Raw genomic sequence first — 19,707 nt, 5'->3', positions numbered from 1 at the left:
CTGGACTCCCCCAACATTGGGAACATGTTTCCTGCCTCTAACGTGTCCAATCCCTTAATAATCTTATATATTTCAATAAGATCCCCTCTCATCCTTCAAAATTCCAGCGTATACAAGTCTAGTCTTGAGTGTTCGTAGTGCAGTTCACGTGGGACCAAGGCCTCACTTTACCACAACAAAGGCGGCTGCAATATGGTCCCACCCCCCCCCCCCCCCCTCCTGGACTTTAGGGGGGCTTACAAAATATTTTGAATCAGCTTCTCGCTCTCTTAGATTCTGAAATGCAGTTGCTCCCCATGTTTTTGATGTTGCAAAACACGCAATTGTTCTACAATGTTTTGATCTCTGGAAACGCAGAAGGGGAGAAAATGGCAAAGGAGAATGGTAAAAGCTGCCACTGATGTTCCTTCAAGTACATCTTTGCTTTAATATCCTGCGCCTCATTTAAAAAAATCCAAATCTTTCATGAACATACAAGAATGAAAATTGTTGAATCAATACCCAGGGCAACAGTTGTCACGAGGGCACCTACACTCCCAGCATAAGTAAAGGTTAGGCTGCATCAATGGTTGCAGGCAGCCATTCACGGTCAGTAACAAAGTACTTTAATTGGTCTTCCCACTGAGGAATTACTTGGAAGGTGCAGTGATTATGAAATAGAAAACCCAAATCATGCGGGGTTAGAAAGTCTGCTACATTCGGAAGTCTTGATGTTAGATACAGGGAAATGAGCCGACTCTTTATTCAGCAAAGGAACTTTCCCTACATGTTCAGAGATACAGCATGGAAACAGGCCCTTCAGCCCACCAAGTCCATGCTGACCGTCGGTCACCCATTCACACTAGTTCTATGTTATTCCACTATCGCAACCACTCGGTGCAATTTACAGATGCTAATGAACCTCCAAACCTGCACGACTTTGGGATGTGGGAAGACACCGAGGCATCTGCAGGAAACCCATGCTTTACAGGGAAAAGGTGTAAACTTCACAAAAATAAGTCAGGGTCGAACTTCTCTGACATGATGAGGTAGCAGCTCTACCAGCTGTGCCACTGTGCTGCTGGTAGAACTAAAATATAGAAATTACTTTTGCCTTTGTCCGTCAAGGGTAAAGACTTCTGTGACTTGGTGTGTCATTACTCAGACTAATTAGCTGCTCTTTTAAACTAGCATCTCTCCAGCCTGAGGTTCCTTTCCTAGTGAATAGCCATGATGATTTTGGAAGTCAACCAACAATACTCCTCTGGCTCCATCCAAGGAACCAAACCATTACTTCTGAATGCAGACAGGGTGCTTGTTACTTTACTCTTTCTGGTTAAAGATTACCTTATGTAAACACAGATCTTAAGTCTGAAGGTGACTACACCGTGTCGGCGGCACGGTGGCGCAGCGGTAGAGTTGCTGCCTTACAGTGAATGCAGCGCCGGAGACTCAGGTTCGATCCTGACTACGGGCGCCGTCTGTACGGAGTTTGTACGTTCTCCCCGTGACCTGCGTGGGTTTTCTCCGAGATCTTTGGTTTCCTCCCACACTCCAAAGACGTACAGGTGTGTAGGTTAATTGACTGGGTAAATGTAAAAATTTTCCCTAGTGTGTGTAGGATAGTGTTAATGTGCGGGGATCGCTGGGCGGCGCGGACTCGGTGGGCCGAAGGGCCTGTTTCCGCGCTGTATCTCTAAATCTAAATCTACTGATCTGGTTTTGAAAGCAAACATTCAATAATTGCGAGATCATGGTAGTAAACTCATTTTTGATATTTGTGATAGGTGCCTAGAGTGGCTTTTCATGATTCATGGAATTATTTACGCTCAGAAAGCATCTTTCTGTTGTAAATTTCTTTCCAGAGACCCATATCCAGGGATCTGTACCGGGTGAATTGTACACTCACTCACACGATGGCAAACTCTCATACTTCCTGCTCCACAATTTTGTTTGATGGTGCATCAAGTACGACAGGTCAAACTGTATGAGTGACAGGGCCGGTTCCCGGCTTCAAATTGCAGAATTCAGCAAAAACATTTCCACAAGCAACCTCAGAAACCCAACATTCGAGAGAGAGAGAACAAATGGCTGGAGATTTCACTCTTGCTCCTTATTCAGCGAAACCTGCCAAGTTTGTTGGCACTAGTTTGACCAATTCTTATCGTCCCCAGGTCTGTGAAGTTCGTACCTGCCCAACATTGACATTCATCCCTAAAAGATGCCTCCTTGAGCCAGGTGCTGGATAGCAGATTATGCTGACTTAACTACAAGGGAGAGAGTAACAGAGGTGGAAGCATTTCTTTCAGAGGTTTGAGATGATTTATTTGCCAGTTGCTGTGATGTTGGAACCATATTTCTCCAGAACAGTTCCTCATTGCCCTGAGGCACACATCTCTTATGATGACAAAACATCCACCATCAGTTGGAGGAGAGATAGTGAGCAAGAAACAACAACCAGTTCTCTCTCAGTCCAGCTGTATCTTTGCATGGAATAAAATTATTGTTTTTTGATGATTTGTCTCATCACACCACACTTAAGAGTTCATTCAATTAAAAAAAACAACCTTTTGGTTCAGATTAAAGCTGAACCAGGATGCTTAACAGAAATAAACAGAATAGAGAGCCCATGGCACTATTGCCATGAACTGTGGATTTATTTCTGCCATTGTAAACAATATTTATTAGAATTCATCACTATTAAAACCAATGACCTGATCATGACCGCACAGCTCATTGTGAGAGCTTTCTGTGGAATATTTGACTCTCAGCCATTCTACACCAGTGACTACCTTTCAGAATTATTGCACTGGCTATAAAGCACTTTGCAAGGTCATAAAAAAAAGAGTCTAAAACACACTACTTGACTGTTAGTTTTCTCATTCATGAATTTTTAAAATTTATATTATTATCTCAAAACTCAAACATTTATTTTATACATGCGAATCATCTTCCACTTCACATAAAGTCAGAGGTAAACATGAATACAACACATGGAGATTAACATTGTAGTTCAGCGTTAGAAGTCAATAGCCACATTAATGGCACCAGAAAGATCAATATTCTGTTGTTTTTATTATAGATTGATACATTGATTCGGCCTGGATTCAATACTCCCACAGAGCATATGAAAACTGAAAGAAGGCCATTAGACTCGAAATATAAAAGCGTTTTTGTAAAAGAAAATGGAAGCGGCTTTTGCAGAGGGTCAAGAGGAACTGATAAAGTGAGATTAAGCTACAGTCATAGTTGCTTATTCTATTTCAGAGATATAGGATGGTCAGTATCTTGCACAATGCTGAATACTGAATGCCTGGTGCCAGTATGCAACTAGAGGCCAGCTGACTCATTAATTCCAGGCACGGTCAATGTCAAAAATTCCAATCTTTTTCCACATTATGAAGTGCAATTTAATGTTTTCAATCTACTAAAGCCAGCTGCCCAATTTAAAGGATTTTATTGAATGGCTTTAAGGGCATATTTATACCACAACTGTCAGAGCAAAGCAGTCTCACTTCACACTGACGCTGCAGTTATTATGCAATTGTTGGCTAGATCCAGAGCTGAAGCCTGGATTCGCATGGGAGCAAAGTGCTCTTAAACACCCAGCAGGAAGCAGTATCATTCCTGCAAACTTGGACCTCACAAGGTTATCAAGGTAAAAAGCCCTGACTTCAGACTGACAGCACATGGCAGGCAAATGCACTTTCAGTAGGCTGGACTCGAGAAAGTCAATAAACTCTCATTACACTGCACACCCACAATGTTGCTTGTATTTTAATATTTCGACGTGGAGGGCTTAAAGGTTACAACAGAGTATGATGTCTTATCTACACTGTTTAAAATAAAAGGCAATCATTCCACCTTTTATTGGGTTAGACAGAGCAGACCAATATTGAATGTCTATTTGTTCTGTGCCATTACACATGGTCGATATATAATCATGTTTGATTACACGTTAAAACTTGCAAGCATTGATTGGAAAATATAGCTGAACATAAAGGACTCCAAACACAATCAGAAAATAGGAACATTCAATGGACAAAGGCAATTTGCTTTTTTCAAATCCCATTCCATTTTTTTCAAAGTCCGAAGCCCAACATTCACAGTTATACGTCCAACAGAAAAGACAGGCAGGTGGGCAGAGTTGGTGAGGTAGCTCTGTTGGTGAGGGATGAATTTCAGTCCCTTGCGAGGGGTGACATAGGGGTGATGTGGACTCGCTGTGGATAGAATTGCGGAATTGTAAAGGTAAGAAGACACTAATGAGAGTTATCTGCCGGCCCCCAAACTGCAGCCTGGATATAGGGTGCAAGTTGCAGCAGGAGTTAAAATTTGCATGTAACAAAGGTAATGCCAAAGTGGTTATGGGAGATTTCAATATGCAGGTAGACTGGGAAAATCAGGTTGGTTCTGGACCCCAAGAAAGTGAGTTTGTAGAGTGCTTCCGAGATGGATTCTTAGAGCAGCTTGTACTGGAGCCTACCAGAGAGAAGGCAATTCTGGATTTAGTGTTGTCTAATGAACCAGATTGAATAAGGGAACTCAAGGTAAAGGAACTGCTAGGAGGTAGTGAACACGACATGATAAGTTTTAATCTGCAATTTGAGAGGGAGATGTTTAAATCGGAAGTGTCAGTGTTGCAGATGATCAAAGGGGACTATGAAGGCATGAGAGAGGAGCTGGCCAAGGTTGACTGGAAAAGGATCCTAGCAGGAATGATGGTGGAACAGCAATGGCAGGAATTTCTGGGCATAATCCAGAAGATGCAGGATCATTTCATTCCAAAGAGGAAGAAAGATTCTAAGGGGAGTAAGAGGCAACCGTGGCTGACAAGGGAAGTTAGGGATGGAATAAAACTAAAAGAAAAGGTGTATAACATAGCAAAGAATAGCGAGAAGCCAGAGGATTGGCCAACTTTCAAAGGACAACAGAAGGTAACAAAAAGGGCAATACGAGCTGAAAAAATGAAGTACGAGGGTAAGTAGGCCAAGAATATAAAGATTAGTAAAAGCTCTCCACCCTCACGTTAGAGGCAGGAAACATGTACTCACCCAGTGCCGAGTGTAGGAATACTACATTTCTATAGTAATTTGTCTGGAAATAATACTTCTCCTTCCATAGTTTACACTAAGGAACATTTTAATGGATGAAAGTGTGTTGGGTTGAACCTTAAGTCCAGCTCTTTGTTCAGACAATCCTTGGTCCAGAGTCACTTCAATAATGATTGCGGGTGCATACGTTGTGCTGCAGAGAAAACGGCAACCCCTATATCAAATGTCACACTGGTGTCTAGATGGCTTAGTTTAGTTTTGTGTCGTTTAGAGATATAGCGTGAAAACAGTGCCTTTGGCCTAGTGATCCCCCGTACACTTGCTCTGTCCTACACCCTCGCGACAATTTACAGAAGCCAATTAACCTACAAACCTGCATTTCTTTGGAATGTGGAAGAAAGCCAGAGAACCCGGTGAAAACCCACGTGGTCATAGGGAGAACATACAAGCTCTGTACAGACAGCACCCGTACTCAGGATCAAACCTGAGTCTCTAGCCCTGTAAAGCAGCTACTCTAACTCTGTGCCACTTGTTGGCTCTTTTCCAGCCGATTTAACTTGCCCCTTCACCTCTGCATTAAATAGCACTACCAATCAGTCTAATGAGGCATGGGCTGCAGTCTTCTGCTGCGGTAGCACACACTTTGAGATTTCCGCTCCTACTGTTTGTCCTCCACTCCTTCCATTACTACTCATTAGCATAATAGTTGAAACTGTTGTTCCTTCAGATGAGGCTGTGAACTTTGACCTGGGGAGCGGGAGCTGTGGAAAATGTCAAGTCTGCCAAGTCAGATGGCACCTTCGCTACATATGGCAAGGGACTCAGTTAGAAGAAGTGATAAACATTGCTCTCCTACTCCTTAAGTATCAGTTATTCAAACCTTGTGATTACTTGGAACTTTGACTCATACTTTTCACAAATCTTTGTGCATACGTCTACACTATCCATAACTGGTATATGTCCATGAAATGATATTATCCACACATGCATAGTACTATGAATGAGTAGCAGACAGTTTGATGGGCATGCCTTAAATGTAACAGAAATTCCCAAGGCAGTTAGCACACAATTATTGATGTTTTGACTATAAACAAATGTAAATCAGTTTTGCAAAACTCCCCTTTGAAAGGGGACAGTAAAATGTCATCATTGGTTGTGTTTATCCAGGAAATGAAGGATTATTTTAACTCCAACAAATATTACTAATCATTCAACATCATGAAATCCGTAGCCATTCCTGGAGGGAGAGCACAACATACCCTCCCGACAAGAACAGGGCCAGGTAGTTGAACAAAATGGAAGATCTCAATTTACCATGTGAGGATGAAGGACTCTGTAAATGTCCAAGGTGGGAGAACAGAGAGAGGGCTGATGTGCATTTTGCTCAGTCAATTATCTGTTTTTCTGACACCTGTGAATTTTGACTTCAACAAAATCTATCAAATTGATAAGGCAGTAACAACTGGATTCCTAGATATTTGGGTTCAACTCCAAAATCTTTGCAATCACTTTATGTTCTGATCGCCGTTGAGTTAAAAACCATTGAAACAAACCTCCAATATATAAACATACAGACATTTCAATCAATACTCCCCCTTACACCCACTCTGTTTCTCAAAGAGGTGTTAGTTTGCAGAATCGCATTTCCGCAGCAACAGTGGTATGGGCAATGCATGCTATTGCAACTAAACAAATGAAATAAAGAAATAACAATTTAACGGGAGAAGGAATTGGAATTTATATTTTCTTACAATGTGCAATGCTGATTTGACTGTTGTTTCCCACCTGGAATGTAATTCAGATTGTGATGTTCTAACAGTTTCAAACTGTATCAAAACACAGATACAGAAACCAGACACATGAGAGGTAATCCAGGCTGAAATCAGGTTGCTCAGCCAGAGGAGGGCCTCATGTGAAATTGAGTGTAAGTTCAAAAGGAAAAATGCAAAACTAAAAGGGGAGACCTGATATAGGCATTTTAAATTATGAGAGGATTGAATAGGATGGACAATCAGAACATTTCTCTCAGGATGGAAATGTTGAAAACTAGAGGGCATAGCTTTAAAGTGAGAGGGGCAAAGTTTAAAGATGTGCAGGGCAAGTTATTTTAAGCAGAGAGTGGTGGGTGCTTGGAAATGTTGCCAGGTGTTGTGCATGGCAGAGAGGGTTTGAAGGGCTGAATGACCTACTCCTATATTGTTATATTGTTGTGTTGTTATGTAAACCGGTTTACAGTGCTGCAGTCATCACTTAATTCAATATCATACCAGTGGTAATCAATCATGAAGTTATCAGATCCCTTTATTTATTTTTTGATGTCAGACAAAGTAAACCATTTTCAGGAAATTATCAGATTCATAATTGTTAGTGCTCACCAGGTCCCTTCTTCAGATTGAAGACGTAAAACATCGCTTATCCATGTTCTCCAGAGATTTTGCCTGAACCGAGATGTTGGTTTACAAAAAGAGACACAATGTGCTGGAGAAACTCAGCGGTTCAGGCAAAATCTCTGGGGAACATGGATAGGCGATGTTTTATGTCTTCAGTCCTCCAGGTCAATGTATGCAGATGGCTTCAAGAGGAGTTGTCCACACACACTGGCCCAAAAGGTAACCAGTTTATTGTGTAGGTTCCAATCTTTCTTGGATGTTTTGCCTCACTACACAATAACATGAAGGAAAATGAGAAGGCCCAATTCATCATCCATTTTGGTAAGTTCTACTTTGTTTGAGTTGATTGAGTTGATTTGTTTCTCAAAACCTGGATTTAAAGGAAATTGAAAGAAACCTGTTGGGAAACTTTTATCAGATTTCAAAGAATAGCTGTTACCTTTGTGTTCTGACTCTGTAACTTTTTCTTTCAGTTTAACAAATTGGGAAAAAAAAAAAAACTTTTCATAATCATGGTCGAATCAGACAGAAACATTTTTTAGCCAAAGAACAAACACATCTGAATGTCAAACAAGGTAGGCCTACCACAAATATGACCAATTACCAGTCTATCATTTGGTTGCAAGAATCATTAGTTCAATGATCATGTGTGAAAGAAATGTGAATTCACAGAAACCCACATTTTCCAAAGATCCTGACATAAATTTGCTTAATTCAAATTCAGTTCATTTCGTATATACAACTCTTCACATTTTCTGTGCCGGGTTAATAAATAGACAATAGACAATAGACAATAGGTGCAGGAGTAGGCCATTCAGCCCTTCGAGCCAGCACCGCCATTCAATGCGATCATGGCTGATCACTCTCAATCAGTACCCCGTTCCTGCCTTCTCCCCATACCCCCTCACTCCGCTATCCTTAAGAGCTCTATCCAGCTCTCTCTTGAAAGCATCCAACGAACTGGCCTCCACTGCCTTCTGAGGCAGAGAATTCCACACCTTCACCACCCTCTGACTGAAAAAGTTCTTCCTCATCTCCGTTCTAAATGGCCTACCCCTTATTCTCAAACTGTGGCCCCTTGTTCTGGACTCCCCCAACATTGGGAACATGTTATCTGCCTCTAATGTGTCCAATCCCCTAATTATCTTATATGTTTCAATAAGATCCCCCCTCATCCTTCTAAATTCCAGTGTATACAAGCCCAATCGCTCCAGCCTTTCAACATACGACAGTCCTGCCATTCCGGGAATTAACCTAGTGAACCTACGCTGCACGCCTTCCATAGCAAGAATATCCTTCCTCAAATTTGGAGACCAAAACTGCACACAGTACTCCAGGTGCGGTCTCACCAGGGCCCGGTACAACTGTAGAAGGACCTCTTTGCTCCTATACTCAACTCCTCTTGTTACGAAGGCCAACATTCCATTGGCTTTCTTCACTGCCTGCTGAACCTGCATGCTTCCTTTCATTGACTGATGCACTAGGACACCCAGATCTCGTTGAACTCCCCCTCCTCCTAACTTGACACCATTCAGATAATAATCTGCCTTTCTATTCTTACTTCCAAAGTGAATAACCTCACACTTATCTACATTAAACTGCATCTGCCATGTATCCGCCCACTCACACAACCTGTCCAAGTCACCCTGCAGCCTTATTGCATCTTCCTCACAATTCACACTACCCCCCAACTTAGTATCATCTGCAAATTTGCTAATGGTACTTTTAATCCCTTCGTCTAAGTCATTAATGTATATCGTAAATAGCTGGGGTCCCAGCACCGAACCTTGCGGTACCCCACTGGTCACTGCCTGCCATTCCGAAAGGGACCCATTTATCCCCACTCTTTGCTTTCTGTCTGTCAACCAATTTTCTATCCATGTCAGTACCCTACCCCCAATACCATGTGCCCTAATTTTGCCCACTAATCTCCTATGTGGGACCTTGTCGAAGGCTTTCTGAAAGTCGAGGTACACCACATCCACTGACTCTCCCTTGTCAATTTTCCTAGTTACATCCTCAAAAAATTCCAGTAGATTTGTCAAGCATGATTTCCCCTTCGTAAATCCATGCTGACTCGGAATGATCCCGTTACTGCTATCCAAATGCTCAGCAATTTCGTCTTTTATAATTGACTCCAGCATCTTCCCCACCACTGATGTCAGACTAACTGGTCTATAATTACCCGTTTTCTCTCTCCCTCCTTTCTTAAAAAGTGGGATAACATTTGCTATCCTCCAATCCACAGGAACTGATCCTGAATCTATAGAACATTGAAAAATGATCTCCAATGCTTCCACTATTTCTAGAGCCACCTCCTTAAGTACTCTGGGATGCAGACCATCAGGCCCTGGGGATTTATCAGCCTTCAGTCCCATCAGTCTACCCAAAACCATTTCCTGCCTAATGTGGATTTCCTTCAGTTCCTCCATCACCCTAGGTTCTCCGGCCCCTAGAACATTTGGGAGATTGTGTGTATCTTCCTCAGTGAAGACAGATCCAAAGTAACGGTTTAACTCGTCTGCCATTTCTTTGTTCCCCATAATAAATTCCCCTGCTTCTGTCTTCAAGGGACCCACATTTGCCTTGACTATTTTTTTCCTCTTCACGTACCTAAAAAAACTTTTGCTATCCTCCTTTATATTATTGGCTAGTTTACCCTCGTACCTCATCTTTTCTCCCCGTATTGCCTTTTTAGTTAACTTTTGTTGCTCTTTAAAAGAGTCCCAATCCTCTGTCTTCCCACTCTTCTTTGCTATGTTATACTTCCTCTCCTTAATTTTTATGCTGTCCCTGACTTCCCTTGTCAGCCACAGGTGTCTCTTACTCCCCTTAGAGTCTTTCCACCTCTTTGGAATAAATTCATCCTGCAACCTCTGCATTATTCCCAGGAATACCTGCCATTGCTGTTCTACCGTCTTCCCTAAATGAAGTCATCACTGAGTGGCTTCCCACTGTTCAGCCTGTCTGAGACGGGTTACTAGCAAGTACAATCACAATAGGAATCTGCAATAAATGAGGAAAGGTTTGATTAAGCTGTACAAAAAGTACTGGCAAGCTGCACCGAGTGAAGTAGAACTATGTAGTTGAATGAGATGGGTTAATTATTGTAGATATTGAATTGCATGGCTAGAGCAAAGGTTCTCATATTGTATTTGAGAATATGCCAGTCCTTCCTACCCTGTATTTGCTGTGTTTAATCAAAATTGGAGGAACAACATCTCATATTTTGCTTGGGCAGCTTACAACCTAATAATATGATTATTTATTTTTCTAATTTCAAGTAATCCCTACATTCCCCCACCCCCCCCCCCCTCATCCTAGTCATTCCACTAGTTCCATTGTTCGCCTCCTTGTATCTCCTCGTTATTACCTCTTCCTTAGCCAACAATGGGCCATTATGCACTCTACCCTTCCTTGGTCATCTGTTGCTAGCCCTGCTTTGTTCTGGCCTTTTTCTACCAGTTCCCACCCCTCTATTTTCAGTCTGAAGAAGGATCCTGACATGAAAAATCACCCATCCTTTTTCTCCAGAGATGTTGCCTGATCCGCTGAGTTACTCCAGCACTTATTGTTTAAATAATCAACTTGGGTTCAAGTGCTGGAATTGCGATATATTTAAATTCAGCATTATAAAACAGCAAAATAATTAAGTAACTGCAATCATTTAGATTACTGCATGTGACTCTTATGCTGCTCAGCAGAGAAGAGAAAATCACCTTTGAGTATTCTTTGATCTTCAATGATAACGTAACAAAGCGTCTGCTTTCTTTGAATAATCCATCTTTAGTGTTTGATAAATGACAACTTTACAATTTGTAGGAGGAATTCCATGTCGTATTCAGGATATATCAACACAGCATCCAAATCCACTTGTGTAGGAAGGAACTGCAGATGCTGGTTTACACGAAAACATAGACACAAAATGCTGGAGTATCTCAGCGACTCAGGCAGCATCTCTGGAGAAAAAGAATAGGTGGCATTTGAGGTCGAAACCCTTCTTCAGACTGAGAGTCCACTCAGACTCTCATCGTCAAAGGCCAATCCACTTCGGACTCGCAGTCTGAAGAAGGGTCGCAACCTGAAATGAGGCCTATTCCTTTCCTCCAGAGGTGCTGCCTAACCCGCTGAGTTACTTCAGCAAATTGTGTCCATCTACCCTTATCCACATGCTTTTTCATCTTCTTTACATAGCCATCACAGTGATCCACAGTGATCCACCTAAATGGCAGAATGAATGCTCACACAAAAGCAACGTTTCAAACTCTATTTATGCAGGGAACCATGACTGAAACGTAGGAAATATGCACAGCAAGGAGATTGCTGCTGGTCTTATGTACAAGCCTTCATTATATTTAATTAGACTTCCATCAGCCCAGAACTAGCAATGTGACGGGGCCACTGAAATTGATGCTGGATTATATGGAGAGAGAGTGAGAGAGGGGCTATCAAAGTTGCATTCTCTGTTCAATATTTCTTTCCCTTCTCCGTCGCTTCCTCCCATTCCTCCATGCCCTACTCCATTTTTGGCTGAGCTCACATCTTTGCGGGTTTTAAAGACCTGGGCGACATTGTGGCGCAACGGTAGAGTTGCTGCCTTACAGCACCAGAGATCTGGGTTCAATCCTGACCTTGGGTGTTGTCTGTACGGTGTTGGTATGCCCTCCCCGTGACCCCAGGGGTTTCCTCCGGGTGATCCGGTTTCCTTTCACACTCCAAAGACATACAGGTTTGTGGGCTAAATGGCTTCAGTAAAGTAATTGTAAATTGTCCCTAGTGTATAGGATAGTGCTAGTGTATGGGGTGATCACTCTTCGGCAAGGACTCGGTGGGCCGAAGGGCTGTTTCTGCACTGCATCTCCAACATCTAAAGTCTAAAGACCAGCATTTCCAGTATGGTCTAATTAATGAAGCCATCCAATGTGAATGCTCACAGTTTGCCTTAAAACATTGTGGATGCTGGGTTGACTCTTGTTGCAAGTTCATTCACTTCTTTTGCCGGAGAGTTTGGACTGGATAGGTGGTGAGACATTTGCCCTTGACTGCAAGAAACCTCCGTTGGTCTGCTTTGTTGGTTGAAATATAGTAAGCACAATGACAATATCCTCATGTTATGAAGGCCAACATGCCATTAGTTTTCTTCACTGCCTGCTGTATCTGCATGTTTACTTTCGGTGACTGGTGTACACCCAGGACTCATTGCACTTCCCTTTTTCATAATCTGACACCATTGAGATAATAATCTGCTTCCTTGTTCTTGCCGCCAAAGTGGATAACCTCACATTTATCAATGCCATGCATCTGCCGACTCACTCAACCTGTCCAAGTCATACTGCAACCTCCTAGCAGTTCACACTGCCACCCAGCTGTGTGTCATCTGCAAATTTGCTAGTGTGACTTTTAATCCCATCATCTAAATCATTAATATATATTGTAAATAGTTGCAGCCCCAGCTCCGAGCCTTGCGACACTCCACTCACCACTGCCTGCCATTCTGACAGGCAATAGACAATAGACTAGACAATAAGTGCAGGAGTAGGCCATTCGGCCCTTCGAGCCAGCACCGCCAATGTGATCATGGCTGATCATCCACAATCAATACCCCGTTCCTGCCTTCTCCCCATATCCCTTGACTCCGCTATCTTCAAGAGCTCTATCTAACTCTCTCTTGAAAGCATCCAGAGAATTGGCTTCCACTGCCTTCTGTGGCAGAGAATTCCAGATTCACAACTCTCCGAGTGAAAAAATATTTCCTCATCTCCGTTCTAAATGGCCGACCCCTTATTCTTAAACTGTGACCTCTGGTTCTGGACCCCCCACCCCACCCCCCAACATCGGGAACATGTTTCTTGCCTCTAGCGTGTCCAATCCCTTAATAATCTTATATATTTCAATAAGATCCCCCTCATCCTTCTAAATTCCAGTGTATACAAGCCCAGTTGCTCCAGTCTTTCAACATACGACAGTCCCGCCAACCCAGGAATTAACCTCGTGAACATACGCTGCACTCCCTCAATAGCAAGAATGTCCTTCCTCAAATTTGGAGATCAAAACTGCACACAATACTTCAGGTGTAGTCTCACTAGGGCCCTGTACAACTGCAGAAGGACCTCTTTGCTCCTATACTCAACTCCTCTTATTATGAAGGCCAACATGCCAATAGCTTTCTTCACTGCCTGCTGTACCTACATGCTTACTTTCAGTGAGTGATGAACAAGGACACCCAGATCTCGTTGTACTTCCCCTTTTCCTAACTTGACACCATTCAGATAATAATCTGCCTTCCTTTTCGTGCCACCAAAGTGGATCTCACATTTATCCACATTAAACTGCATCTGCCATGCATCTGCCCACTCACACAACCTGTCCAAGTCACCCTGCAACCTCATAGCATCCTCCTCACAGTTCACACTGCCACCCAGCTTTGTGTCATCTGCAAATTTGCTAATGTTTCTTTTAATCCCTTCATCTAAGTCATTAATGTATATTGTAAATAGCTGCGGTCCCATCACCGAGCCTTGCAGTATGCCACTAGTCAGTGCCTGCCATTCTGAAAGGGACCCATTAATCCTTACTCTTTGTTTCCTATCTGCCAAACAATTTTCTATCCATATCAGTACCCTACCCCCCAATACAATGTGCTCTAATTTTGCCCACTAATTCCTATGTTGGACCTCATCAAACGCTTTCTGAAAGTCCAGATTCACTACATCCACTGGCTTACTATTTTTTTTCTCTCAACATACCTAAAGAAGCTTTTACTATCCTTCTTTATATTCTTGGCCTGCTTACCCTCGTACTTCATCTTTTCACCCCATTTTGCCCGTTTTGTTACCTTCTGTTGTCCTTTGAACGTTGCACAATCCTCTGGCTCTTTGCTATGTTATACATCTTTTCTTTTAGTTTTTTTCCATCCCTAACTTCCCTTGTCAGCCACGATTGCCTCTTTCTCCCCTTAGAATCTTTCTTCCTCTTTGGAATAAAATGATCCTGCATCTCTGGATTATGCCCAGAAATTCCTACCATTGCTGTACCACCGTCATTCCTGCTAGGATCCTTTACCTGTTGACCATGGCCAGCTCCTCTCTCATGCCTTCATAGTCCCCTTCGTTCAACTGCAACACTGGCACTTCTGATTTTACCTTCTCCCTCTCGAATTGCAGATTAAAACTTATCATATTATGGTCACTACCTCCTCTTGGTTCCTTCACCTTGAGTTCCCTTATTAAATCTGGTTAATTAGACAACACTAAATCCAGAATTGCCTTCTCTCTGGTAGACTCCAGTACAAGCTGCTCTAAGAATCCATCTCAGAGGCACTTTACAAACTCCCTTTCTTGGGGTCCAGAACCAACCTGATTTTCCCAGTCTACCTGCATATTGAAATCTCCCATAACTACAGTGGCAATTTCTTTGTTACATGCTAATTTTAACTCCTGCTGCATCTTGCACCCTATATCCAGGCTACTGTTTGGGGGCTTGTAGATAACTCCCATTAGTGTCTTCTTACCTTTAAAATTCCTCAATTCTATCCACAGCACTCTACATTGTCAGTCCCAATGTCACCCCTCGCAGGATGCTGCCTGTCCCGCTAAGCTACTCCAGCATTTTTGTGTCTACCAATGATGACATGCCCCATTGGTTCACTCTCGATGCTGCAGTTGCAACCAAGACTAAATTTGAGTTTTCACCAGCAACAAAAATATAGACAGCCACTTGTCGAGTTTGGAGATGTTCATATGTAGCATCTGGTCCAGCTATTGATTCTGTTGGGCCAGTGATGAAACTCTTTTGGGGGATGCTTTGTTATGCTATTGTCCCAATTAGTTTTTCAATGTTCTTAACTTTTAAGCAAGATGTTCAATGGTTCAATGTTTCTTTATTATGACATGTACCGAAAGTCTTCTTTTGCATACAGTTCAGTAAAGTTTATAGTTCATACGTTCTAGGAGCAGAATTAGGTCATTCGGCCCATCAAGTCCACTCTGCCATTCTATCATGGCTGATCTATCTTTCCCTCTCAACACCATTCTTCTGCCTTCGCCCCATAACCCCTGACCCTTATTAATCAAGAATCTGTCAAAATATCCATTGACTTGGGCTCCACAGTCATCTGTGGCAATGAATTTCACAGATTCACCACCCTCTGAGTAAAGAAATTCCTTGACAAAACTGGGTGCACATCAGTGCACAGAAATCTCAGAGCAAAATCAACACCTAAACAATATGCTACCAGGTTGCATCACTTTACAGTTTTTAAACAGGAATTAGTTATGTAAAAGAGATGAACAAAGACATATGCATTTCTCCACATTCGTCCATACATAAAAAATAAGATGCAACTCGCTTACACTCTACATATCTAGGCTGCTGTAATGTGGTCACTTTGGCACTGATATTGAAAGCAATATCAATATGAAACTAAAACCGCCCTCTGACTGAAAGTGCCTCCTAATATAACTCGGCAATATGAGGATTTTGACATTCCTCTCCCCCTGCAGCAATCGACATTGACCAATAATGGATGCCATCATTCTCAAAGCTTTTGATTAAGGTCATTCACACAGGATGGGGCCTACCTTTGGATCTATGTTAAAGTGGTGTGGTACCACTCCTAAAATCTACCTTGAAATAAAGCAGCAAGACACTAAATTACTTATTATATTAGAATCATAAACTAATCATCAATAACAAAGTTGGGTAGTGTTTGGCAATTCAGATGACATTTGTCAATGACTAAGTCACTTTGATCCTTGTATAAGATGTACATTATTTATTAAGTTACATTCATGATGAAGTTCAGAAACAGAAATACTTAGCAGGTCAGATGACAAAAGTGGAAAGAGAAACAGAGTTAACATTCCAGTTTAAAAATCCTTTGTCGGAGCTGGAAAAGAAAGTTGAAAGGTCTTCGGCCTGAAATGTTAATTCTGTTATTATTCCACAGATGCTCTTGTGCGTTCATAGGATTTTCTGTTTTTGTTTCAGACTTCTCGTCTAAGCAGTTTTTTAACCGCCAAAACAATATCCAGGATTTTGTCTGCAAAGGCCATCTCACATTAATAGCCAAAGGCCATTAACCCTTGCTGTTTCAAAGCTATAATAATCGCCAAATATATCAGCCACCATAAAATGTGTATTAAAAATCCAAGGAGAGATTTGATAGGCTGGGATTGTTTTCCCTGGAGTGAAGGAGACTGAGAGGAACCTGATAGAATTATTTAAGATTATGAAAGGCATAGATAAGGAAAATATTTTCCTTACGGTTGGAATATCAACCACAAGAGGGCATAGGTTTAAAGTGGGAGGTGGGTGTTTTAAAAGCGATGTGAGGGGAAAATATTTTTAGACAGAGTCGTTCGTATCTGGAACTTTCTGCCAGAGGAGGTGGTGGAATTAGATACAATTACTACATTTCAGAACCATTTAGTAAAACACAAATAGGTTAAGCAGTTTAGTTTATTGTCATGTGTACAATGGAAAGCTTTTTGGCATGTCAGGATATGGTCCTAATGTGGACAGATAGGAGTTGTGCAGATGGGCAAGAGGTCAGCATGGACATACTGGCCTAAAGGGCACCATTTCTGTGCTCTACGACTTAGGAAACAACTTATTTCTGAATGCTAGTCTCAGAGATTTTGTAAGATCTGGAGCTAGTGATCATCTTAAACATCACCCTCTGGAGAAAGGCATTCATGGGCTGAAGGAATGCGATTGGGTGCAATTCCGGTTGGCGCCACCAGCATTGGCTGCGGCGCCACCAGCATTGGCTGCCTCGCCAACAGTCTGTCCTTTCTGCTGTTTTTGTTATTTTAAGTATGTGTTAAAAGTATGTTTTAGTGTTCCTTGGTTTGTTCTATGTGGGGGGGTGGAGTTGGGGGAAACTTTTTTTCAATCTCTTACCTCGACGGAGATGCGATTTTTCTCCATATCGTATCTCCGTCCCCACTGCGGCCTAACATCGAGGAGTTGGCAGCCTTTCCTGGAGACCGGCCCGGCGCTTCATGCCGCGGGCATGGCACAGACTTTAACATCGCGGAGCTGCAATCATTTGCCGGGGATCGACTGTGGAGAGCTCCAACCATGGGACCTGTGGACTTTAACATCGTGAAACCCGCGGTCTCTGGTAAGAAGAGGCTGACTCGGGAGCTCCATGCCGCGGAGAATGTTTCAACCGTCCCAACGCGGGAGTTTTCGATCATCCCGACGCAAGGGTTTCGGACAGTTGGCAGCGGCGACTGCGGATGGTTCAACAACCCCGACCGCGGGTAAACAAAGAGGAAGATGTTTGAACTTTACTACCTTCCATCACAGTGAGGAATGTGGAATCCGCTGTGGTGGATGTTTAAGTTAAATTTTATTTTATGTGGCTGTGTGTCTTGCTTTTCACTTTGTATGGCTGTATGGTAACTCAAATTTTACAATATGGTAACTCAAATTGGTACATGTGACAATAAATTGATCTTGAAATCTTGAATTCTCTTTGGCATTACTTTGGAACAGAAAGAGGCTGATTTTTTGGGTATGTTTTCCTCAGAGGGGAGCAGGTACCTAACAGAGGCATACAAAATTATGGGGCACAGACAGGGCAGATAGCATGGAAACCTTTCTCCAGAGCAAGTGTTTCACAAAATAGAGGGCATGGGTTTAGAGGAAAAGGGTAAGAGGTTTGGAGAGCAAATGATGAATAACCTTTTCACCTAGAGAGCGGTTGGAATCTGGAACACACTGCCTGAGTGGCTGGCTAGTGAGAAACTCCCAGAACATCTCAGCATCCAGATGAAGACACATCACTGATGAATAGAAAGCTATGAACAAGTGCTGGTAAATGGCATTTGTATACAATAATACTCGATAGTTTGCATAGAGATGGAGGGCTGAAGACCCTATTCTGTGTTTTGTGACTCGATAACTCCGTGAGAAATAAAAATCTTGAATTTCTATCCTGTTGTTAATGCATTTCAAACCACAATAAACAAGATAATTTTTTTGCTCAGAATACACCGTTTGCTCTCACTCCCTCGTTCTTCCACTGGGTCCAATCCTCTTGCAGCAGAGGGTCGCCTTGCAGCATAGGTGACCTCACGAACGTGGTCTGTGGAAGGCAGCTTTGAGCCCTACTGGTGTTGAAATCAGTTCCAATTTGGTGACACACACATCAGCATCATTCAAAGGCATTTTCATTTATTCACACACACGACGTGGGACTCGCATTCAATTTCAACATCTCTATTTGTCCTTCGGAACAGAATGGTGATGAATTTCATGCATTGACTTCAGCGATCCTTGTGATGGAAACAATTGATTGCCTTGCCAGGCCAGCTTGGATATCGGTTGAAACTCAATCACTTTGCTGTTTGCCTGAACTCATATCTTGGCCAGATCAAAAAGGAATGGCTAATATTCTGCAATGAAAGGCACTGGTGAACCAAATAGGTCTTTAATCGCAAGGCCACAGTCCTTTATAGCAAGGTAATAGCTTTTTGAATCTGAAAAACGGTCCCGACCCAAAGCGTTACCAATCCATGTTCTCCAGAGCTGCTGCCTGACCCACCGATTTACTCCTGCGCTTTGTATCTTTCTTTGTGAACCATCATCTGCAATTCCTTCGTGTGTGTTGTTTACTTTACATTTATTTACTCGAAGAGTTGTTTTAAAATTCTCCAAATGCCATGTTGGGACATGGACTCCTGTCTTCAGATCAATGGCCCAAACCTCTAGATACAGGTCCAGTTAATTATCCAGCATGCCACCAAACCCTCAGGTTGCTGTGAAGGTTACCTTGGTCATGAATTTTTGCAAGCTCCCTCTGGGGTAGATTTGGAGATTTCTCCAAAATATATCAGAGTTTGCTTCTGGTTCAAGGTCACAGGCATTCTCAATTCCATGAAAGATGAATTCACTCTCCTTTGCCAGAAAATATTTTTTAAAAGGAGCAGGCACACAACTTTGCAACCCCCCCCCCCCCCCACCCACACAGATGTTTGCATGGTTCTAGGTGGTACTTAGTGGGAGATTTATACTGCAGGAGGTTGTAGATATCCTTCATGGACAACTTTAAATGCTCCTTTTTTTTTTTTAATCAAAAATATTTATTCAAATATTAAAATAATATATACAATACAATGAAACCAAAACAGAACCCACCACCAGAATACTGTACAAACAAATATATCAATTGAAACTATTATACAATTATATTACAATCCCCATCCAGGATACATCCAATCCCCCACGGTGCCCAGCGGTCCCGGAAATCCTCCAGGGTGCCCGTGGACAGCGCG

This window comes from Rhinoraja longicauda, chromosome 3 (genome assembly GCF_053455715.1).
Source record: "Rhinoraja longicauda isolate Sanriku21f chromosome 3, sRhiLon1.1, whole genome shotgun sequence".
Lineage (NCBI taxonomy): Eukaryota > Metazoa > Chordata > Chondrichthyes > Rajiformes > Arhynchobatidae > Rhinoraja > Rhinoraja longicauda.
This window is presented reverse-complemented; position numbering follows the sequence as displayed.